Source organism: Gorilla gorilla, chromosome 8 (assembly GCF_029281585.2).
Source record: "Gorilla gorilla gorilla isolate KB3781 chromosome 8, NHGRI_mGorGor1-v2.1_pri, whole genome shotgun sequence".
Lineage (NCBI taxonomy): Eukaryota > Metazoa > Chordata > Mammalia > Primates > Hominidae > Gorilla > Gorilla gorilla.
In genome coordinates this window covers 45,373,688-45,399,215 of record NC_073232.2, presented here as the reverse complement: position 1 = coordinate 45,399,215, position 25,528 = coordinate 45,373,688, and the positions used below count along the sequence as shown (strand labels likewise).

The window sequence follows — 25,528 nt, the reverse complement described above, 5'->3', positions numbered from 1 at the left end:
GAAGGCTCCTGGCATTGGAATCATTTAGTGCTAAATGATTAGCATCATTTTGGCGGTCACAGAGCCCGACAGGGGTCAGGAATGGCGTGGTAGGTAAGGGGCAATGCCAGCCTCCTCCAGCACCATGTAGACAGCAGCTAGACTTTCCCTAGCAGCCCCAGCCACTGACACCTGGGCTGCAGCAGGGAACAGAAAGATCCTTGGGGGAGGCGGTAGCAGTACCATAAACACAAGCTGCGATAATCCTCCTAATTATAATTATTATTGCAAGAAGACCAAACTGCATGTCCCCAAACTTCTAATTAGAACAGTTTTTTGCATTAATAAAGAAGCCTTTTATTCAAATTGCTTGGGTCCTTTATTAAAGCTTATCTCGTTAATTCTAATGAATGCTTGATGAAAAGTAATCAGTGGGCAGAACCAGGGCAGAAGGAGCAAAATCCAAGAAGAGAGAACACTCAGCTGGAATTCAGGAGCGCCTGATTGAGCTTGCATGGTGACTTAGAAATATAGAACTTCGACCCCTGCCAGCCCCTGCTGAGAAGTGGGCCTGGTGACAGGGCCCAAGAGTGGGAAATGGAGCAGGACTTCCCTGCCAACCAAGTCCCAGGGCCCAGAGGCGAGGGTGTCAGGGACTCAGGCCAGTAGGCACATGGGCTTATGACCTAGCCAAGAAGTAAGGCTCCCAAGGCTACTGGAGGAACTCTGTGGCCAGTGTGACCCACTCCCACTGAGAAGCTTTCTTCATGGAATCTCAGGGTTAGGAGACTGGGGGTCATTTGGCCCACGTTTGCCAAACTTCCGAGTTAGAATCAACTGAAGGCTGGGCACAGTGGCTCATGCCTGTAATCCTAGCACTTCGGGAGACTGAGGCAGGATTGCTTGAACCAAGGAGTTTGAGACCAGCCTGGGCAACACAGTGAGACCCTGTCTCTAGAAAAATAAAAAATTAGCCAGTCATGGTGGTGCACACCTGTAGTCCCAGCTACTCAGGAGGCTGAGGTGGGAGGATTGCTTGAGCCTAGGAAGTCAGGGCTGCAGTGAGCCGAGATCGTGCCATGGCACTCCAACCTAGGTGACAGAGTGAGACCCTGTCTCAGAAAGAAAAAAAAAAAAAGAGAGACAATCATCTGAAGAGGCTGGTCCTTTCATCCTCCCCCAAATATTCTACCTTTCAGTGAATCTGGGATGGTGCCATGAAATTTGTTTTTAACAATATCCCCAGGTGATTCTTATCAATAGGCAAACTTGGGAAACACTGAGTAACACAGCCTCCAATCTGAGGCCTGAAATCTCTCCATGTCTCCATCTGAGGTCATAGAGTCCTCCTTGAACACTGGTGATGGGGGGGCTCACTCCTCCTTCCATAGAATGAGTTTAACTGTTAGAGAGTTCTTTAACGAACTGTATTAATAACTGCCACCCTTCACCACTCACCAGTCCTGCTGCCCTCTCTTCTGCATGGCAATCCTTCACATAAATGATGACAAAGGACATTATAAACATTTTCTTTTTAATTATTGTAAAATACACATAACAAAAATTTAGCGAGCGATATGACCAAGTTTGACGGGAAAACTCCCGCGATTTTCAATCAAACATTGCATAAGTAGCCAAGGAGCAACGAATAGCAGCAACTAGAGTCGTGGAAGCCATGCATCTATAGGCATGAGGAATGGGAGGGATGTCTAACACGTCCAGTGTGAGTGGTGGAGGGAAATGTAATTGATCGATCCTAATCACTGACTCTTGGTCAACTTTACAGTTTCTCCAATATAAGCTTGTGATTTATGCTTACTCTCTAGTGGAAATCAGGATTGTTATGAAGACTTAAGGCTCAATATTTTTTAACACAATACTCATCTAGGATGTAACAGTGAAGCCGAGTAAACTACAACTGTTGAGCAAGTTCCAGCTTTTCTCAAGTTAGTTATATTATAGGGTGTACTTAGTAAGCGTATTTAGGTGAAAGAAGTTGAATTATGTTAAATGTTGCCCTTTGCCACATTACATTGAACACTGGATGCATGTGGAAAGACATGCTTTTTTTTTTGTAAAACTCAAGGTAGGAGCTGTGTCTAGAAACATTTTGGCATGTTTGTTAATTCTAGTTTCACTTAATAACCTGTAAGGCATGTACATTTAAGCTTTTTTTTTTTAAGTTAATGGGAAAAATCTGAAACGCAATACCAGTACTTTAGAATTCTGGCCTTGGTGTTTGTATGAAATTCTGAGGCCTTGATTTAAATCTTTCATTGTAGTGTGACTTCCTTTTAGGTATATTGTGCTAAGTGAAACTTGTCAAATAAATCCTCCTTTTAAAAACTGCTAAAAAAAATGTAGCATTTTATCAGTGGCAAGGGATTAGCAGGCAGAGCACAGAGGATTCTCAGGCGGTGAAAGTGACATGTGGCAGACACATGTCATTATACATTAATCTGAGCCTAAGGCTGTGCAACACCAGGAGTGAACCCTAATGTGAACCATGGACTTTGGGTAACAATGATGCACCAACGTAGGTTCACCAGTTGTAGTAAATATGCCCCTCTGGTGGGGGATGTTGATCATGGAGAAGGCAATGCCTGTTTGTGGGCAGTGGGGACTATATTGGAAAATCTCTATTCTTAACTCTTAATTTTGCTGTGAACCTTGTGAACCTAACACTCCCCTTTAAAAATTAAATATTTTTTAAAATGTGCCATCTTAACCATTTTTAAATGTACAGTTCAGTAGCTTTAAGTATATTTACATTGTTGTGCAATCAACCAATCTCCAGGACTTTTGCATCTTGCGAAACGGAAACTCTTTACTTGTTAACCCCCTATTTTCCCATCCCCCAGCTGCTGGCAACCACAAAACATTATAAACTTTTTTCCAGGCAAAAACATCCCCAGAAACTTCAATCCTCATGGTTCTGGCTGCTCCCATGAGAGGAGCAGGACCAACCTAGCTCAGACTCTGGCCTGGCCAGAACTTTCTCCCGCACAGGTGTTGAGTCTCTAACACATAACTGCAGCCACCACTGATTGACACCAGGTGTGTTCCAGAAGCTGTGCTGGGGCTTCAGACCTTTTATTCCCTCCATTCCTCACAACCACCCTATAAATAGGTCACTACTATGCTTACCCCTGGTTAACAGTTAAGGAAACTGAGTCATGGAGAAGTCAAACAAATTGTTCTAAGTCATATGACTTATTCAAGGTCAACCAGTTAATGAAATAATAAAAAACATTTACAAAGTGCCTGCTGCTTGCAATTAGTGATCTCAGCATTGTCATGCATTAACTCAGTTAACCCCCACAACATCCCCATGAGACAGGCACTATTTTGTATTTTTTATTTTTTTGAGACAGAGTCTCACTCTGTCACCCAGGCTGGAGTGCAGTGGTGTAATCTCGGCTCACTGCAACCTCCGCCTCCTGGGTTCAAGTGAGTCTCCTGCCTCAGCCTCCTGAGTAGCTGGGACTACAGGCATGCACCACCACGCCCAACTAATTTTTGTATTTTTAGTAGAGAAGGGGTTTCACCATGTTGGCCAGGCTGGTCTCGAACTCCTGACCTCAGATGATCCATGAGATGGGCACTATTATTACTATTCCTGTTGTACAGAGGAGGAATCAAGACACAGAGCCAGGACTCTTGGTTAGTAAGCCGCAGAGCTTACTTGGTTAGTAAGCTGCTGAGCTTAAGGGTTTGCTCCTAACCACCAAGCTACACTGCCTCCCTAGAATATGTAACCCGCATTCAGGACAGCCTGCCATGCTGAAACAGATTGGGAGATGGTGGGTTTCCAATGAGCAGATAGATCTTCCATGATTTACAGTGGGTTCCCTGGGAACACTAGTATATTGCAGTTCCCATGGAACTATATAAAAGGGGACTTAGAGTTGAAAGAGCTGGTGAAAGAGTCATCAGGGTATCAACAGCCTGGATTTGTCACTTACTGTCTGTGGGACCTTAGGTCTTTATGCCCTTAGTTTTCAAATCTTGGTAAATTGCAACTGATCATCTCCAAGGCCCCTTGCAGCTGCCACTGTGGATTCTAGGACTTGGTCACAACCAGGAGCCACCTTGGGAGCTCTATAGACTCTTGATGCCTAAGTATCTCTCCCAGAGAGTCTGATTTAATTAGTGGGGGCTGGGGCTTGGGAATGGAAGGGAGGGTAAAAGCTCCCTGGGTGACTCTAACGTGCAGCCAGGTGAACTCTGCACCATTCCATCACCTCTCAAACTAAAGTGTGCCACCTGGGGACACTGCCAATGTGCAGATTCTGATGCCACATGTCTAGGTGGGGCCTAAGAGTCTGCATTTCCACCCAGCAGGTCCAAGGACCACACTAAGTAGCAAGGGCTAGTCCAGTGCAGTGGTTCTCCAAGGGCATCAGCATCACCCACAGCATCAGCATCACCCCAGAACTTGTTAGAAAGGCACATTCTCAGGCACCACCCCAGTCCCACAGAATCAGAAACTCTGGGAGTAGGGCTCAGGCATCTGTGTTTTAGCTGAAGCATCACTGGCCTAGAGGGGCCAGGCCTCCTCCTGATGTAGCTGCTTCCCGTATTGATGATGATAATGGGGTGGTAATGACAGTAACTGAGTGCTGGCTGCTCCTGCCTGCCTAAGGGCGTGAGGTTTACACACTCATGGAAATTTTTTGTGCCCTGGGTTCCTCCTGCTTCCCCTCTGAGCAGACTATTTCAGGACAGAGCAGCAGAGACAGAGTCTCTTCACTCTCTTCTCTTGCTTTGTTCATGCTTCTGGTACTCAGAGGCACACGTGACCCTCGGTGTGGAGGCCGCCCTGGGCTGTAACTCAGGAGGCCTAATTCTCATCCCAGCCCCTCCACTATCAGCCAGGGGGGGCTCAGAGACACTACTTCTTCATGGGCCTTGTCCCCTCATCTGTAAAATGAGGGTTTGGACTAGATGATTTGGGGTCTCAACCAGGCCAGACATCCTCTGACTCCATGATTCTACTAAACAAAGGCTCTTCAGGCAGCCCTCTGTCAAACAGGAGCCCCCCATGACTTGAGCTGCCAGTCTCTGAAATGTCACTCAATTTCCAAAGTAGGGATACACAGGATGCAGACAGCGAGCAAAACAACTGCTCATCAAGGGATCGCGCCGTGCATCACTGGGCACAATTAGGCATCACTTTAACAAAGCTGTTTGTTGTAGTGCTTACAGAGCTGGCTAGCTCTAAAAGGCTTAAGACAAAAAGCAGCCGGACTTGCTCCCTCTTGACAAATCCCCTCCCCCAGGGACAACCACTTTCAGGTCTTTGGGGGTGTTTTACTCCCGATCTCTAGAGCAATGTTTCTGAGCCTGTTTCCTGTCTCATGCCCCTTATAGAGAAAAGGGCATGGGAGGAAGAGCTCACCGAGGACCATATACGTCCAGAAAGTCCCACCGCAATAGCACACACAGCTACTGGGCCCGGGAGGGTTGTCGGGAAGAGAAGGGCAGAAAGGCACTTTGGGAAGGCGCGTCTTCTGAGACGTGGGGAAACCACTCAACTTGAAAGTGCCAGTGGGTTTAGGGGGATTTTTTTCTTTCACTTCCTATTTCATGGACTTGTATATTGTGCAAGAGTTTTACAAGCACTTAATGACTTCTTACAAATATCTCCAGTTTAAAGAAAGGAACATCCCCAACATGCAGTGACCCTTGGGGTATGTTTTTCCTCAAACGCCCAAAAACCTGGATCAGTGGAGATGGGTGTTGATGGGGACATGGGGAACACAGCTAAAGTCCTGCCAGGGCAAAGCTCACGGGAACTGCTGGGGATAGCAGCTGCACGCTCAGAGGGCTGTGTGGACACCCCTCTGACAAACGCCGCACACACGAATCCTGCATCTCAGAGGTGCCTTCTCACGTCCTGCTGCAGAAGCCCCAGCCTCTCTAGGAAATAATGTGCTACAGAGAGTTGGCCTCAGAGAAGAAAGCTGAGCATGTGGCCCTCCAGCCAGTGGCTATCATACTCAGTCAGAATAACTTCTAACTACACAAGAGACCTAGAAAGCAATATCTTCTTCTCAGAATCCAAATTGAATCCTTTCTTGGGCCAACTCTTTCTTGCTGTGGGACCTCAGGCAAGTTACTTAACTCCAATCTCAGTTTCCTCTTCAGTAAAGTGAGGACAAGAGCTCTTTCAAAAACCTGTATGCAATCTGGGCATGGTGGCTCACACCCGTAACCCAAGCACTTTGGGAGGCCAAGGTGGGAGGATCACTTAAGTTCAAGAGTTCAAGACCATCCTGGGCAACACAGTAAAACCCTGGTTCTATAAAAAATACAAAAAGTAGCTGGGTGTGATAGTGCATGCCTGTAGTCCCAGCTAGCTACTTGGGAGGCTGCAGTGGGAGGATCGCTTGAGCTTGGGAGGCAGAGGTTGCAGTGAGCCAAGATCATGCCACTGCACCCCAGCCTGGGTAACAGAGCCAGACCTTTTGAGACTTTGTCTCAAAAAAATAAAAACAAATAAATAAAGTTTTAAAACCTGTATGTAGTGCTGGGCAGAGTAGCTCACACCTGTAATCCCAGCACTTTGGGAGGCCGAGGCGGGCAGATCACGAGGTTAGGAGTTTGAGACCAGCCTGGCCAATATGGTGAAACCCCGTCTCTACTAAAAATACAAAAATTAGCAGGGTGTGATGGCAGGTGCCTGTAGTCCCAGCTACTCAGGAGGCTGAGGCAGAAGAATTGCTTGAACCCAGGAGGCGGAGGTTGCAGTGAGCCAAGATCGCGCCACTACACTCCAGCCTGGGCAACAGAATGAGACTCCATCTCAAAACAAAACAAAACAAAACAAAAAACAAAGCAAAACAAAAAAAAAACCCCGTATATAAATGTTCACAGCAGCATTTTCACAATAGTCGAAAAGTGGAGACAATCCAAATGTCCATCAGCTGATGAACAGATAAAGGACATGTCATATATCCATTCAATGGAATATTATTCAGCCATAAAAAGGAATGAAATCCTGACATGGGCTACAACATGAATGAACCTTGAAAACATTTTGCTATGTGAAGGAAGCCAGTCACAAAAGGACAAATGTTGCATGATTCCATTTACATAAAATGTCCAGAAGAGGCAATCTATAGAGACAGAAAGTAGACTGGTAATGGCCTGGGGCTGGGCAGAGATCATGAAATGGGAAAGGACTCCACATGGTACAGGGTTTCTTTTTTGAGTAATGAAAATGGCTTAGAATTAGACAGCAGTGATGGTTATACAATCTTGTGAATATACAAATAAATACTGCATTGTATATTTTAAAATGTAAATGTTACAGTATTTGAATATACCTCAAAAAGAAATGAGGACAACAGGATCCAACGAACAGGTGGTTCTGAGCATGAAATAAAACGTCTGCAAGGCTCTTAGCACAGTGCCTGGCAGGTAGTTTGTGCTCAGTAAGTAAGAGATGCTGCTATGAGGATGCAAAAGTATTATTTTTATTTGAGAATCTGACAAAGATGTGCTTCAGCTCTGTCATCCCTGGAGGAGAAAAATGACCCCTGGATTGCATTTATTCTCACAACCCCTGGACGAGGAGACAACTGCATGTGCTATCATGGGCTTTGGGACTTTCCAAAAAAAAAAAATCTCCTTCCTGACAAGCCAGTAAGGAGAAAAGAAGCCCATATTCAATTAAAATCAAAAGTAAATCCCACACAGAATACGATCAAATGACACACAGTCAACAATTTGAGACATTGAATTATTTTGATTTAACTGATGATTCATCACAAACATATACATACAAAAGGGAATAGAAACAGCAGCCAGGATGACACTAACAGTATGGCCACCAATGGCTCTAAAGGGACCACAGCTGGTCCCAGTGGAGGAGGCCATGTGGCCAAGCCAGACCTTGGAGAGGCTTGGGCAGGCCCTGAGGTCTTCCTGCAAGGAAAGCATCAATCAGTCCCTTTTTGCAGATAAGGAAACAAAAGCCCAGAGAAGTTAAGAACTTGCTCAAAGCCACACACTAAGTAGGCAAAGGGTTGAGTTTGACATCTTCTTGAGAACATCGCCCTACAGAGAAAGTCCAGAAACCTGGATCTGCTGCTGCCTTTAACTCAGTGTCCTTGGGCAAGTCACTTATGGGGCCTCAACCTCCCTATCTGTGAAACACAGAAGTGAACACAGCCTATGTCTCTCCAAATGTGGGATGCACAAAACTACTCTCAAGGTTATCTTCGGGTGTGATGAGATGCCAAACAATGCAATCCACTTGGAGCAGGGCAGAGGGCGAGGGGGCGGCAGATGGAAGCTGCGAGAGCCGCACCCGCTGAACCGACACAGCACCCTGGGGATAGAGGGCTGCAGTTACCAACTGACCAGATTTCTACAGCAACTTTCTCCTCCTCGGACAATCTTTCAGGGCTTGATATAGCAAGGAATCCACCCCTGTAAGCAATGGCTTCACAGAGCAGTTGTTTGTCCTCCTGATCTTACAGATGCATGACTGATGGGACCCAGGAAGCAGCAACAAATGTCGCCAACCAGTGCCTTGTGCACCACGTCTGCCCCAGACAGACACCACTGCCCGGCATGGCTGGCCTCAACCACCTGCCACTCCTCAAGCTCACCCACCATGCCGACTGGCTACCGCAGTCTAGAATGCCCCTCCCTCCCCTCTCTGCCCACCAGCCTAGCCCCACCTCCCGAGAAAGGGCACCCACCTCAAACCTCAGGACACTTGTCTTAGCGTGTGACCTGGACTGTTTTCTCCTGGCTGGTAGAGATCTGCAGCCTGCCTCCAGGACCCACAAGAGGTGAGCTTATGCAGGGGCACAGGCAGCCTCTGCAGACCACCCCTCACACCCAGTACAGCACTGGGCAAACGCTCTGAACATAGTCACACCCCTCACCACTGGGAAGCTTGGTCTCAGCATCCCACTTTGTAAAATGGGGGTACAAATTCACTTTTAGGGAATGAAGAAAAGAATGAGCTAATATTTATCTAGGTGTTGAGTTCAAAGCAAGAAACACACTAGTCTGCAGCAAAGTAATTATTCTACTATGGTTTTACTGCAGCCTGAAAGAAACTAGCTCTGTAATCTTGGAATCTGCCTTGACAAAGGCTGTGGCTGTATCTACACAGAAGAATCCCTCTCCCTGTCCTCCAACCCCAGCCCCGCCCTTCCATTCCAACACCTGAACACCACTTTCCATTACATCACTCTCCCATTCAAGAATCTCCATGCCAGGCCAGGCACAGTCGCTCATGCCTGCAATCCCAGTACTTTGGGAGGATCATTTTAGCCCAGGAGTTCAAGGCCAGCCTGGACAACATAGTGAGTCTCCGTCTGTATAAAAAATAAAGTTAACTGGGTATGGTGGCATGCACCTGTGGGCCCAGCTACTTGGGAGTCTCACTTGAGCCCAGGAGTTTGAGGCTGCAGTGAGCCAAGATCATGCCACCACACCTCAGCCTGGGTAACAGAGTGAGCCCTTGTCTCAAAATAATACTCTCCATGCTAGTTTGGAGGTGCTGACCCCACTGTCCAAAGCCTAGCATCCACACAGAGGATCCAGCTCCCACCTCCCTTTCTAGATATCCCTCTCGCACCTCTTCATCAAAGCTCTTGCCCTCTGGCCAAGCCAGGCTGCTTATTATTCCCTGCAACTCCCTTTATTTTTCCACCTCTACATTTTTGCTGGTGCTGTTCCCATTAAGTAGAATGTTCTCTCTTAGCTTCAAAAGTTCTCGTCAACACTGTATTTCAAGGACTTGTTTAAATGCCTCCTCTCCACTAAGCCTTTGTTCCTGTCCTCAACTAATGTAATTGCTCCTGCCCTTGAACCCCCGTTGTTCCACTGCATTTTTTTCTTTTTCTTTTTTTTTTTTTTTTTTGAGGTGGAGTCTCCCTCTGTCGCCCAGGCTGGAGTGCAGTGGCGTGATCTCGGCTCACTGCAACCTCTGCCTCCCAGGTTCAAGCAATTCCCTGCCTCAGCCTCCCTAGTAGCTGGGATTACAGGTGCCCGCCACCACACCGGGCTAATTTTTGTATTTTTAGTAGAGACGGGGTTTCACCATCTCGGCCAGGCTGGTCTTGAACTCCTGACCTCATGATCCACCCGCCTCAGCCTCCCAAAGTGCTGGGATTACAGACGTAAGCCACTGCGCCCATCCGCATTTCTTTTATTTTTATTTTTACTAGAGATGGGGTATTGCTATCTTGCCCATGCTGGTCTCAAATACCTGGCCTCAAGTGATCCCAGTCTGCCTCCCAAAGCATTGGGATTACAGGTGTGAGTCACCACACCTGGTTCCTCATTGCTTTCCTCCTCCTCCTCCTCATCTCTCTCCTCCTCCTCCCCCTCCTCCTCTTCTTCCTCCTTCTCTTGCTCTTCATTTCTTTTCTTTTGAGACAGGGTCTCACTCTATAGCCAAGGCTGGAGTGCAGTGGCATGATCATAGCTTACTGCAACCTAGACCTCTCAGGCTCAAGTGATCCTCCTGCTTCAGTTTCCTGAGTAGCTGGGACTACAGGCTCACGCCACCCTGCCCGGTTAATTTTTCTTTTAGTTTTTTTGTAGAGACAGTGGTCTCACTATATGGCCTAGGCTGGTCTTGAACTCCGGGGTTCAAGTGATCCTCCCGCCCTGGCCTCTCAAAGTGCAAGGATTACAGGTGTGAGCCACCACACTGGGCCCACTGCGTTTCTGCCAGCTCTGTCAGGGCCCCTATCCCGTTGTGTCTCACATGCAAGTTGTCAACGTGTTTGTCTCACTCTTCCTAGCAGGGCAGAGAGCTCCCACAGGGCAGAAATTAGGTCCCACTGAAATGGGTGGCATGTTAAAGAGGGTATGGGAACTGTCATAATGGCACACGCCTATAGTCGCAGCTACTCTCAGGAAGCTGAGGTGGGAGGACCACTTGAGCCTAGATGGTTGAGGCTGCAGTGAGCTATGATCATGCCACTGCACCCGACTGGAAGACAGAGTGAGACCCCATCTCTAAAAAAAAATAAAAGAGAGAGAGAGAGAAAGAGAGAATGAAGGCACAGGAGGCCAACAGATTCAAGTTCAAATCTCAGCACAAGATTTTAAGATTTGCTGGCTGTGAGCGTCCACACAAACCACTGCAGCTCATGAGGCCTCAGTTTCTCCTTTGATAAGTGACATGAAATATCACCTCTCCAGAGCTGGGAAAATCAGATGCACTCACTCATCAGACAAATATTTCCTGAGTATCCACTATATGCCAGCACTGTCCGAGGATATGATGGTGAGCAAGAGAGAGTGAGTCTCTGCCCTCAGGGATCTTACGCCCTAGTGTGGCGAGAAGGCAGTATATGAGGGAATGGCAAGCAGTGATAACTGCCCTCAAGAAAACAAAACGGTGTAATGGGAGAGCAGGTAACTGAGGCAGGGGCAGGGGCAACCCTCACTAGGGTGATCAGGAAGGGCTTCTAGGAGGAAGTGACATTTAGCTGAGACAAGAATAAAAAGGATAAGATCTGAGAGGTATAGTGTTAAGAGAAGCAAACAAATAAAAAAGAATAAAAAAGAGCAGGGCATACAAAGATTCGGGGAAAGGACGATCAAGGTGGAAATCACAGCAAGCACACAGCTTGATGGCACACCTGCCGGGGCCCAGCCATTGGCTCCCTCCCCCGCCCTCACCCTCCCATCCCATCCTCTGCAGAACGGTACACAGACACAGGACACAGTAAATATACATCTGCTGGAGTGAATGTGACAAAACCAGGAATCTCGAAGATGAACTGGAGCACGACAAAAATATGCACCTTAGCAAAAAACAGTCAACTGAGATTGAGGCAGTTGCCAGTTAAAAAGATCTTAAATTCAGGCCGGGCATGGTGGCTCACACCTGTAATCCCAACACTTTGGGAGGCCAAGGCGGGTGGATCATATGAGACCAGGAGTTCGAGACCAGCCTGGCCAACATGGTGAAACCCCGTCTCTACTAAAAATACAAAAATTTAGCCAATAGTGACACACGCCTGTAATCCCAGCTACTCAGGAGACTGAAGCACGAGAATCACTTGAACCCAGGAGGCGGAGGTTGCAGTAAGCTGAGATCGTGCCACTGCACTCTAGCCTGGGTGACAGAGCAAGACTCTGTCTCAGAAAAAAAGAAGCATTTAGGCTGGGCCTTAAAGTATAAGAAGGGCCCAGACACATGAAGAACAGGGAAGAGCATCCCAGGCAAAGGGAACAGTACGTGCAAAGGCCTGTGGCTAGAAAGGCTTAATAGTTCAAAGGACTGATAGTCTGGGCTGTAAAGATGAGGGAAGCCCCAAGCTACTCAAAGTGCGGTCAGAGAATTTGGCAAGTGTCAGGTCATCCACAGCTTTGTGGTATGATCTTGGGTTTTACTCATTGTGTAGAAGAAGCCAATGAGGGTTTAATACAGACAGAACTGCTAAACGTCAGCGCTGGAGTCCCACATTTGACAGATGAGAACTTGGCCCTGCAATGGGGAGTTAGAGTGAGGACCAGAACCCCAGCTTCCTCATTTCTGGACCACAGCCTCCTGTAAAACAGAACTCTCATCTTTTCACCTCACCCAACTTCACTTGGCGTGAGCCCTGTCCCGACAGAGCTGACTCCACCCAGTGCCAGGCTTGGCCCCTTACAGACATGACCTCCCAGAGCAGCGTGCCTCAAGGGGGGCAGTTTTGCCCCCAGGGGACACTTGGAAATGTCTGGAGACAAATTTGGCTGTTACAACTGGGGGTGGAGTGAGGGCAGGGGGTGCTACTAGTGTTATCAACTGAATGTATGTGTCACCCCAAAATTCATAGGTTAAAATCTAATCTCTAATGTGATGGCATTTGAGGTGGGGCCTTTGGGAGGTGATTAGGTCGTGAGGGTGGAGCCCCCATGGACAGGACTAGTGTCCTTATGAAAGAGACCCCCAGGCCAGTGCAGTGGTTCAAACCTGTAACACCTATAATCTCAAGATTTCGGGAGGCTGAGATGGAGGATCACTTGAGCCCAGGAGTTCGAGACTAGTCTAGGCAAGATGGTGAGACTTGTCTCTATTAAAAAAAAAAAAAAATTTAAATTAGCCAGGCATGGTGATGTGTGCCTGTAGTCTCAGCTACTCAAGAGGCTGAGTCAGGAGGATCATTTTAGCCTAAGAGTTTGAGCCACTGCACTCCAGCCTGGGCAAAGGGAGGGAAGGGCGGAGGGGAGGGAAGGGGAAGGGAGGGGAGGAGAAACCCCAGAACATTCTCTCAAGGAAGGGAGGAAGGAAAAAGAGAGAGGAAGGCAGGAAGGAAGAAACCCCAGAAAAGTCTCTCCCTGGCCCCCCACCCACGGAGGACATGGCGAGAAACATCTGTTAATGAACCAGGAAGCAGACCTGCACCAAACACTGAGCCTGCCAGTGCCTTGATCTTGGACTTCCCAGCCTCCAGAATTGTGAGAAATAAATCTCTGCTGTTTATATTTTGCTATAGAAGCCTGAATGAACTAAGGCACCTTGCCTTAAGTGGGTAGAGGCTAGGATGTTGCTAAACATCTTACCAAGCACAGGACAGCTCCCCAGAACAAAGAATTATCCAGCTCAAAAACCAAAGGTGTCAAGACAGAGAAGTGCCCACCCAGGGATACAAAGCCTTCCTTTCAAATAGGTGCAGAGCCCTCAAGGGAAGAAAGCCCTCCCCAGCGGGCACAGGAGAAGAGGGAGAAGGGTCATTCTTAGCCTCCCAGGAGCCCCAATCCAGAGAGAGCAAGTCTAGAGGTGGCATGCTAGGCAGAAGGCTCCAAGTCACCCCCCCACCACAGCACACCACAGAGGAGGCAGAGTTGGGAAAGGTCTGTCTCCTTACAGAGGAACTCAGTCCCCCTGGGAGAGCAGCACACACCCTGCAGTGGGGACCTCCAGCCCCCTCTCCTCCCTGGCAAACTCCCACCTGCTTCCCGCGAGAGGCAGAGAGCCAAGGATGGCAGATCTGAGGCCTCAGCCATTGTGGCAAACAAAGCCAGGCAGCCCCAGCCATCTGGGAGCTGCCGTGTGAGAGCACGGTCCCTCCCCCATGCTCTCAGAGCTGGACTGTGCCAGGCTGACCCTCAGGACTCGCCAGGCCAGGAAACATCACAGCAAAACACACTCCCCTCACCCCTACCAGATGCCGGCCTCAGCTCTGGGCCAGGAACTACAGGCCAACAAGCCCTGGTGAGGGTCAAGATCACCACCCCACCAGGCCAGAAAAGCAGCTCCCACTCCAGTCCCTGGCGGCCCCCTTTCAGTGTAAGAGTGTGCTAGAGCGATGTCTGCCTCCCCTCCAGACTGGGCACTCCCGGGCACATGCATTGCCCTCCAGGCAGGGCACACACAGCAGCTGCTCAAAGTGTGTTTTTTGAAAGAGGAGCCAGTGGCAATTTCTGAACGAAGAAAATGTTGTGATTCAGTGGGTATCTATTAAGTGTTTCCTGAGTACTCTTGTTCAGAAAAGGGGTTGCAACATCAGGTCCCTGCAGGGGTTGGACAGGAACATAAACACAAGAAGGGAGTGGAAGCCTTGGTCAGAACACCCAGCAACAGCTCACCCAGCAACAGCTCACCCAGCAACAGATCACCCAGCAACAGCCTGGCCAGGTCCCTGGGCTCGGCTTCCGGTCCTTGGCTTGGCCTGTGACAGGGCGCCATCTGCTGGCTAGTACAGAAGAAAGCAAGCGCTCAGCCAAAGCGCAGGTGGGCCCGGGAGGGACCCCTCGCACTAGCCTTGGTCTCCCTGTTTGATTCCACAGCTCCCAGCCTAGCTGCTCAGGTCCCTCCCCAGGAGCACATCACATCCATGTCCGTATTTATTCATCATCTCCCACACGCACATCCAGAACCCTGCCAGGCAATGCCCCTGCCCCACCCCGCAGCAGCCATCAGGACAGGAAGCTCCAAATTGTAAACAGTAAGCCAGTGATTCTCAAAATACAAGGCAAAGAAGAATCAGACACAGTTCATGTTAAAATGCAGATCACCAGATCCTCTCTGAGATTCAACTTTTTTTTTTTTTTTTTGAGATGAAGTCTTGCTCTGCCGCCCAGGCTGGAGTGCAGTGGCACCATCTCAGCTCACTGCAACCTCCGCCTCCCGGGTTCAAGGGATTCTCCTGCCTCCGCCTCCCGAGTAGCTGGGATTACAGGCGTGTGCCAACAAGCCCAGCTAATTGTTGTATTTTTAGTAGAGACGGGGTATCACCATGTTGGTCAGGCTGGTCTCCGACTCCTGACATCGTGATCCACCCACCTCGGCCTCCCAAAGTTCTGGGATTACAGGCGCGAGCCACCGCGCCCGGCGAGATTCAACTTTTAAAGCTCTAGAGTAGGGTCCGTGGATCTGCATGCTTAACCAATAACCAAATGATCCTGATAGGAGAAAATCTTCTCGACCTTGGGTTAGGCAAAGACTTCTCACATACAATACCAAAAGTATCATCTATAAAAGATAAAACGATAAATTAAATTTCATCAAAATTAAAAATGTGAGCCAGGCAGGTGGCATGCACTTGTAGTTCCAGCTACTCTGGAAGCTGAAATAGGAGGATCTCTTGAGCCCAGGAGTTCCAGGCTACAGTGTGCAATGATTGTGCCTGTGAACAGCACTGCACTCCAGCCTGGGCAACATGCCAAGACCCCACCTCGAAAAAACAAAACTAAAAAGAAAGAAAACCCAATGTTTTTTAATGGGCAAAAGATTCGAATAGAGATTTAATCAAAAACGAATGGATAGGCCGGGTGCGGTGGCTCACGCCTGTAATCCCAGCATTTTGGGAGGCCGAGGTGGGCGGATCACGAGGTCAGGAGATCGAGACCATCCTGGCTAACACGGTGAAACCCCGTCTCTACTAAAAATACAAAAAATTAGCTGGGCGAGGTGGCAGGCGCGTGTAGTCCCAGCTACTCGGGAGGCTGAGGCAGGAGAACGGCATGAACACCGGGAGGTGGAGCCTGCAGTGAGCCGAGATTGTGCCACTGCACTCCAGCCTGGGTGACAGAGCAAGACTCCATCTCAAAAAACAAACAAACAAACAAAAAAAAACGAATGGATAGCCAACAAGCACATGAAAAGCTGTACAACGTCAGCCAGGCACGTGGCTCATGCCTGTAGTCCCAGCACTTTGGGAGGCTGAGGCAGGCAGATCACCTGAGGTCAGGAGTTCAAGACCAGCCTGGCCAACATAGTGAAACCCCGTCTCTACTAAAAATATAAAAATTAACCAGGCGGCCGGGCGCGGTGGCTCACGCCTGTAATCCCAGCACTTTGGGAGGCCGAGGCAGGTGGATCACGAGGTCAGGAGATCAAGACCATCCTGGCTAACACGGTGAAACCCCGTCTCTACTAAAAACACAAAAAATTAGCTGGGCGTGGTGGCGGGCGCCTGTAATCCCAGCTACTGGGAGGCTGAGGCAGGAGAATGGCGTGAACCCAGGAGGCGGAGCTTGCAGTGAGCCGAGATCGCGCCACTGCACTCCAGCCTGGGCGACAGAGCGAGACTCCATCTCAAAAAAAAAAAAAAAAATTAACCAGGCATGGTGGCAGGCACCTGTAATCCCAGCTGCTCGGGAGGCTGAGGCAGGAGAATCACTTGAACCTGGGAGGCGGAGGTTTCAGTGAGCTGAGATTGTGCCACTGTACTCCAGCCTGGGTGACAAGAAGTGAAACTCTGTCTCAAAAAAATAAAAAATAAAATAAAAATAAAAGATGTTCAATATCACTCATCATCAGAGAACTGTAAAATAAAACTACAATGATACACCTCTTAATACTATAAAAAAAGAAAAAATAAATCAAACTACAATGAGATACATTATACCCTAGAGAATGTATACAAGTAAAAAACATACCGAGTGTTGAAAAGGATGTGAAGGAATTGGAGCTCTCAATCTCTTTGGAAAAGAGTGTGGTAGTTTTTTATAGTCAAACATATACTTAATATATAGAGTTGGCTCTCTATACCTGTGGGTTTTGTACCCACAAATTCAACCAAACACAGAAAATATTTGAAAATAAATAAATAATACAAATTTTAAAAAGCAATACAACTATTTACATAGCATTTACATTGTATTATGTACTATAAGTAATCTAGAAATGATTTAAAGTATACAAAAGGATGTGTGTAGGTTAGATGCAAATACTATAGCACTTTATACAAAGGACTTGAGTATCCTTGAATATTGGTATCTGTGGGGTTCCCGGAACCAATCCCCTCAGATATGGAGGGACAACTGTACAACCCAGCAATCCTACTCCTGTGTATTTATCTGAGAGAAATGAAAACTTTACTGACCAGATGCCGCGGTTTGTGCCCATAACCCCAGCACTTTGGGAGGCTGAGGCGGGAGGAATGCTTGAGCCCAGGAGTTTGAGACCCGCCTCGCCAACACAGGGAGACCCCATCTCTACAAAAAATACAAAAATTAGCCAGGTACAGTGGTGCACACATGTAGTCCTAGCTAGTCAGGAGGCTGAGGTGGGAGGACGCTTGAGCCCAAGGGGCGGAGGCTGCAGTGAGCCAAGATCATACCACTGCACTGCACTCTAGCCTGGGCAAAAGAGTGAGACCCGGTCTCAAAAAAAAAAAAAAAGAAAGAAAAAGAAAAAGAAAACTTTGCTTCACAGCAAAACCTGTACGCAAATGTTCACAGGCTTTGTTCGTGATGTTAAAAAATGAAACAGTCCAAACGTCCTTCAGCAGATGAAAGGATAAACGGATCATGGAACACCCACACCATGTAACGCTGTTCAGCAGTGAAAGGAACAAACTACTGATTCCCACCAAACATGGATGAATCTCAAACATGTGATGCTAAAGTGAAAGAAGCCAGGCTCAAGAGCTTATTTACTCTATCATTCCATTTCCATGATATCCTAGAAAAGGCAAAACCACAGCAATGGAAAAGAGATCAGTGACTCCCAGGTACCAGGGATGGGGAGGGTTTGGCTGCAGGGGAGCATGAGGTGATAAAAAGGTTCTGAGTCTTGTTGTGGTTGGTTATAAAAACATATGTTTGTCAGAACTCAACTATATACTAAAAAGGGTAAATTTTATATATATAAATTATAACAATAAAATACATAAGGTCAAGGCATGGCAGAATCATCTGGGAGGCCTGCTAAAATCCACACTACCAGCCCCCGCCCTCACAGATTCTATTTTCACAGCTCTGGAGTACTGCCCATAAATCTGCCTATGTTATGTTATGTTATGTTATGTTATGTTATGTTATGTTATGTTATGTTATTTTTTGAGATGGAGTCTCGCTCTGTCACCCAGGCTGGAGTGCAGTAGCACAATCTTGGCTCACTGCAACCTCCACCTCCCAGGTTGAAGAGATTCTCCAGCTTCAGCCTCTCAAGTAGCTGAGACTACAGGCATGCATCACCATGCCTGGCTAATTTTTGCTTTTTTTTTTTTTTTGAAACGGAGTCTCACTCTTGTCGCCCAGGCTGAAGTGCAGTGGCACGATCTCAGCTTACTGCAAGATGCGCCTCCTGGGTTCAAATGATTCTCCTGCCTCAGCCTCCCGAGTAGCTGGGACTACAGGCACCCACCACCACGCCCGGCTAATTTTTTGTATTTTTAGTACAGATGGGGTTTCACTGTGTTAGCCAGGATGGTCTTGATCTCCTGACCTTGTGATCCGCCCGCCTCGGCCTCCTAAAGTGATGGGATTACAGGGGTGAGCCACCGCGCCTGGCCATTTTTGCATTTTTAGTAGAGACAGGTTTCACCATGTTGGCCAGGCTGGCGTCGAACTCCTGACCTCAAGTGATCTACCCACCACAAGGATTACAGGCATCAGCCACTGTGCCCAGCCTGAATCTGCATTTTTTTTCTGAAATGAACTGAGGTTTTATTTTTATTTATTTTTGGCGGCAGAGGGGACTGAGTCTTGCTCTGTCACCTAGGCTGGAGTGCAGTGGCATGATCTCAGCTCACTGTGCAACCTCCGCCTCCCAGATTCAAGCAATTCTCCTGCCTCAGCCTCCTGAGTAGCTGGGACTACAGGCGCATGCCACCACGCCTAGCTAAGTTTTTGTATTTTAGTAGAGATGGGGTTTCACCGTGTTGCCCAGGCTGGTCTCGAACTCCTGACCTCAGGCAATCTGCCCGCCTCAGCCTCCCAAAGTTCTAGGATTACAGGTGTGAGCTACCGTGCCCGGCCTGAATCTGCATTTTTAACCAGTACTCCTACAGTCCTGATGTTGGTTACCCAGGACCTAACCTTTAGAAAATCCTGCAGGAGTGAAGGAACTGACAGAGGGACATTTGCCCATGACAGCAGTCCATGGGGGCTGTCCCCATTGTTTCTTTAACTCAAGACAGCCTAACAATGATGTAAATCTTAAATACAAAGGTAGATGTTCACCTCTGCTTTTTTTCCTCCTTTTCAAGGAACAGGGTGGGCTCACTGTGGTTCCAAGAAGAACTGGGAGGAGAGGCAGGTGTGTGGGTGGGAGAAGGCGGGAAGAGGGAGGTTCACATCATTGGCCTCGCTTAGTTCTCTCAGCCCTCCTCCTCGTCCCCACCCCCATCCCTCGGGGCAGGCAGCAGGGTGGATGGGGAAAAGCAGGGCTGTGCCCTAGGCTGACCTATGAACTCTGCTCCCACCCCAAACAGCTGTGTCACCAGCAGGTCACCTACACTCAGCCCAGCTACAGCAGCTATGAAACAGAGGAAAACTACTGCAAAAGCAAAGCAGGAGAGGAGGGAAGTTGAATACCCTTGTACAACAAAACACTTAAAAACACCAGATAAAATGCTCGAACCTGGGAGGCAGAGATTGCCGTGAGCCGAGATGGTGCCACTGCACTCCAGCGCCTGGGTGACAGAGTAAGACGCTGTCTCAAAACAAAAAAAACAAAAAAACCCACACATACACACTGGATAAAAGATGTTTCTCACACCTTTCTTTCCTCATCTGTAAAATGGGAGTATTAACATCACCTTTGTCATAGGGTTGTCATGGGGAATTAAATGAGTTAAAACCAGCAAACTGTTTACCACGATGCCTGGCATTTAATAAGGGCAAGTCCAAAAGATCAAAAATAGAGAATCTGAATCCCAGCACTTTGGGAGACCGAAACAGGTGGATCACTTGAGGTCAGGAGTTCGAGACCAGCCTGGGCAACATGGCGAAACCCCATCTCTACTAAATATACAAAAATTAGCTGGGCATGGTGGCAGGTGCCCAGCTAATTTTTGGGGATAGCTGAGGCAGGAGAATCACTTGAACCTGAGAAGTGGAGGCTGTAATGAGCCAAATCTACTACTTGATAATAAAAAATAATAAAATAATAAAAATCTACTACCTGATAAGACAAAAAGCAGTTTAGTCTTTGCCTGGGCACTGAATTGTTAAAAAACAAAAATCTCCACTAAGATTCTGAAATCACAGACCTGTTAATACTTAGGATTTGAATATTCACAGCCCTTAATTCATATACAGAAGCCCTTAGGGCTGAGACATTAACAGAAGACGTGCTTCTAGGCTGGTCACGCTCAGGCACCTGACCAAAGCAATCACGACCCCTCCAGAGGACACAGCCCTGCGACCCAGGATTACACAGATGATAGTTCACCAGACAGAAGCACAGGGTCCAAATTATTATATAAAGTCCACCCAGAATAACCTACTGTGAGCAAGAGTCAGCAGGAACAACAGACTGAAACCCTCAAGAATGTCCTGTTACAGAAAAAGCAGGCGAGGCATGGTGGCTCAAGCCTGTAATCCTAGCACTTTGGGAGGCTGAGGCCGGGAGTTCAAGACTAGCCTGGCCAACATGATGAAACCCTGTCTATACTAAAAGTACAAAAATTAAAAATTAACCAGGTGTGGTGGCACACACCTGTAACCCCAGCTACTTGGGAGGCTGAGGCAGGAGAATTGCTCGAACCCAGGAGGTGGAGGTTACAGTGAGCTGAGATCACGCCACTGCACTCCAGCCTAGGCAACAGAGTGAGACTCCATTTCAAAAAAAAGAAAAAGCAGTAAAGATTTAAAACAAGTATAGGCTGAGACAAGAGGATAGCTTGAGGCCAGGAGTTTGAGAACAGCCTAGGCAACATAGTGAGACCCCATCTCTACAAAATATTTTAAAAATTAGTCAGTGTAGTAGCAAGTGCCTGTAGCCTCAACTACTTGGAAGGCTGAGGTGGGAGGATCACTTGAGCCCAGGAATTCAAGGCTGCAGGGAACTACGATTGCGCCACTGCACTCCAGCCTGGGTGACAGAGCAAGACCTTGTTTCTAAAATGATTAAAGAAATAAAAAATAGAGCATAAGAAAGAAATAAGATTATTCCCTTAAATCAGATTTTTTTTCAGTAAGAAGCAAAAGATTTATTGGATCTGAAGAGAAACTAGAGTATATTATATCAGATTTTTTAAATAGAACTTTTTCTCGCCCAGGCCGGAGTGCAGTGGCCCGATCATGGCTCACTGCAGCCTCAACCTCCAGGACTCATGCAATCCTCTCGCCTCAGCCTCCCAAAGTAGCTGACACTACAGGTGTGTGCCACTGCACCTGGCTAATTTTTAAAATTTTATTTTTGGTAGAGACAGGGTCTCTACCAAAAATATAAGCAGTTAACATGTATTGAGTACCTGCTGTGTACTAGGTGCCTGGGGGCTCCCAGGGATGTGTGTAGTAGAGTCTCGGGCCTCAGGCCTTTTCAAATCCTGCTCCTCTGTGTCACGATTATTCTTTAAAAGCCAGTCCCCATGCACACTGCAGAGCCGGGAGCCTAAGACCCGGAGAGGAGCGGGGTGCAGGGAAGCCTGGCCCCACAACCACAGGCTGGAGAGAAGGGTGGGGTCAGACTAAGGCCCCTCAGCGGTCCAGGACCCATGGAAGCCCAGATGGAAAAGGGGCAGGGAAAGAGAGCCTGGCTCAGGGGAAGCAGACTACCTAAGGGGCAGTTTGCAACTCTGCATGCTCCTTAGAAACATCTAGAAGATGATGCTGAGGAGGGGTGAGAGACTGGGAGGAAAGCAGCTTCAACTCAAGCTGAGGGCCTCCCAGGGGCCAAATGGAAAGGAGCCCACGTCTCTGGGGATGGAGAAGCCTGGAGTGGAGTGAGAAAGGCTGGGATCCTCGCCTCGAGTTACAGGAGGAAGCAGGCCTGGCTCCAGCTCTAGCCAGGGGTGCCCCAGGAGCACTGGGGGAGCATGTGAAGTGCTTACCAGGGTTACTTGCCTGAGTAAGGTGAGAGCAAGCCTGTAACTGAGCTCTTCCAGCCCAGTCTCTACAGGGGATCTCCCACTCTGCAGCAGCACCTGTGGCTCTGGAGCACCACCCCGGGAGGGAACCTAGCAGGACGGGAAAAGCCAGGGAAGCCTATGTCTCTCCCAGGGGCCTCGGCTTTGAGAATGAGCTACCCCTGAACTCTCATCTGTTGTCAAGATGTGTGTTTTATTTCCATAGTGGCAGGTGGTCTTTTCCCTAAAATCTGTTCCCTAATTTTAAGAGTAATACGTTCATTATAGAACATTTAGAAAATGCAAAATAGTATTTTCTAAATCCCATTTCCATGTTGGTTATTTCCTTCCATTTTCTTTCCTACATATATGCACAGGTTTAACATAATTCGTACCTTACCCTACGTACAGTTTGGCATTCTTGATTTTTTCCAGTTCACGTTATATATGAGAATGTGCCAGTCCTTCTTTTCGTTTTTTTTTTTTTTTTTTGAGATGGAGTCTCACTCTGTCACCCATGCTGGAGTCCAGTGGCGCAATCTCGGCTCACTGCAAGCTCCGCCTCCCAGGTTCACACCATTCTCCTGCCTCAGCCTCCCAAGTAGCTGGGACTACAGGCGCCCGTCACCACGCCCGGCTAATTTTTTTGTATTTTTAGTAGAGATGGGGTTTCACCATGTTAGCCAGGATGGTTTTGATCTCCTGACCTTGTGATCCGCCCGCCTCGGCCACCCAAAGTGCTGGGATTAAAGGTGTGAGCCACTGCGCCCAGCCGAGAATGTGCCAGTCTTTATTCAATCATAACAATGAAATATTACGCTCCATTGTTGATGCTACATAAATAGCATTATATAGGCCGGGTGTGGTGGCTCATGCCTATAATCCCAGCACTTTAGGAGGCTGAGGCAGGTGGATCGCTTGAGGACAGGTGTTCGAGACCAGCTTGGCCAACATGGCAAAACCCCATCTCTACTAAAAAAAAAAAAAAAAAAATAGAAAAATAAGCCAGGCATGGTGGCACACACCTGTAATCCCAGCTACTTGGGAGGCTGAAGGAAAATCACTTGAACCCAGGAGAGGGAGGTTGCAGTGAGCCAGGATTGTGCCATGGCACTCCAGCCTGGGCAAGCAAGATGACTCCATCTCAAAAAAAAGAGCATTGTATAGCTGTAACCAAATTTATTTAAGCAATTTTCTGGTGCTGGATGTTTAGGATGCTTCAGATTGTTAGCTATTTTACATGAGAACCATATAGAGTTACTTTATGATTCAATTCAATTACCACTTCCTCCAGAAAGCCTTCCTGGTCTACTTCAATACCCAGCAATATCTCCCACCTCTGAATTAGGACAACCTGTGTTCCATCCGACACACCTTAGCATGGAGCCTGTGTGTCACTGTTCTCTGAAGACTGTCTTGTGGGTGGTGGGCTGGTCTCAGGTCCAGGACTCTACTACACACATTCCTGGGAGCCCCCAAGCAACTAGTATACAGCAGGTACCCAATTTATGCTAACTGCTTAGACCCAGCCCCCTTAGATTGTATAAGCCTGGTCAGCTCCATTTCCTAAGTGTCTGGTCAGCTCCATTTCCTAAGTGTCAGGATTACAGGTGCCCACTATGGCCAGGTTGGAAATTTTGCTTCTTCTCTGGCCAATGCACAGATGCAAAGGATCCCTGTTATTCAACCACAACTTTAAGACCCAGTCCCCTCCACATGAAAGTCTTGAGCTTCAGGCAAGATCGCCATGGCTAAAGGCTCTCCCAACTTGACTAGAGCTTCACAGCAGTCATGACCCTGGCAATCACCAAACATGTGCCCCCACCCCAGGGCTGCATGGTGGAGACAGGGCCCAGGCTCTGGTGTCAGAAATCAAGGTTCCAATCCCAGGCATGGCAGTGGTCTGGCAGGGTGGCCAGAGAACTGCTTGGGTTCCTTGGTGGGTATGGCCCCCAGGCAGTGCAGGGGAGCTGGTCGCAGCATGCCCTGCCCTAGCCGCCCTGCACACTTCACCTGATGCAGGGTGCCCCCTCTTCAGCTCACAGAAATGCCCACCTGCCCACCAGCCCACTTGACCTTGCAATCTCCAGTCCACAGAGGTTGAAGTTCAGGGGCTCCTCAACACAGCCTTCCAGGCTCTCCACCTGCCAGGCACCATCCCTCACCACCTGCCCCAGTGCTGCTGTGGTGACTGGGCAGGGCCTCTCCTCCAACTCAGGCACACCCCTGCCACTGCCTGGAGTGCCTGTCTCCTCACCGCTGCCTCCTGAAACATCCTCTCTCAAACAGCACCCACCCCCTAAGCAGCTTCCCCGACGCCCCGGTGAGAATTGTTTTCCCTCCCCTGTGGCCTCTCCACTCTTGCCACATCTGAATGAAGTGGAGCTGCTGTGTGTCCCTATCCCCTGTGATGCCTTTTTTTTTTTTTTTGAGATGGAACCTTGCTCCATCACCCAAGCTGGAGGTGCAGTGGCGAGATCTTGACTCACTGCAACCTCCATCTCCTGGGTTCAGGCGATTCTCCTGCCTCAGCCTCCCAAGTAGCTGGGATTACATGTGTGGACCACCACACCAGCTAATTTTTTGAATTTTTAGGATGTTTTAGTATGTTGGCCAGGCTGGTCTTGAACTCCTGGCCCCAAGTGATCCACCTGCTTCGGCCTCCCAAAGTGCTGAGATTACAGGCATGAGCCACCATGCCCAGCCCCCTGTGACATTTTGAAGCAGGGGTAGGTTACTCACCACAGACATCTGTCGATTTGCACTGAACCCTCCATTGGAAGGCAGTGAGAAGAACACCCAGCGCAGACGTGGCTGGCTGACACCCGTAGAAGGTGCATTTGCAAGGGGAAGGGCTTAGGTCCTGCCACCAGCTTTTGGGAATGAGCAAAAATTAAAAATAATAGCTGCCATTTATTGAGCTCCCTATGTGCCAAACACCTTAAAGACATTCCAATTACTCTTAACTACCTTGATGAGGTAGACACAATTACCATTCCCATTTTATAGATGAAGAAACTGAGGCTCTGAGAGGTTAAGCAATCTGCTACAGTACCAGGTGAGTGGGTGGCAGAGTAGGGATTCAAATCCAGGCCCATGTGACTCAAAGCCTAGCTCTGAACCGCAGTCTCAGTGGTAGAGAGCCTTAAACAACCATATTACTGACCAGTACAGGATTCCGGAATTCCTTCACTGAGGGCTCACAGTCATCAGCTCACTAGCTTAAGGCTCCTTCCAAAGGCTTCCCTCCAACACCAATGACAATCTTCAGCAAGCCTGCTGATAGAGGAAATGCCTCTCGCCTTAGCTAAGTTCAGCAAACACTTCCACAC

General features: G+C 48.2%; 1 protein-coding gene across 11 annotated transcripts in view; it reads right to left on the bottom strand.

Moving 5' to 3' along the window:
- Positions 1 to 25,528, bottom strand: part of LRRC20 (leucine rich repeat containing 20) — a 108,371-nt gene that overhangs the window by 53,217 nt on the left and 29,626 nt on the right. The window contains exon 3 of one of the 11 annotated variants that reach the window (XM_055353586.2): positions 25,363 to 25,475. The exons of the other annotated variants lie outside the window; for them this stretch is intronic. The gene's annotated coding sequence lies outside the window, so the exon portion shown is untranslated. The remainder of the gene's footprint in view (positions 1 to 25,362; positions 25,476 to 25,528) is intronic. 11 annotated transcript variants of the gene reach the window in all.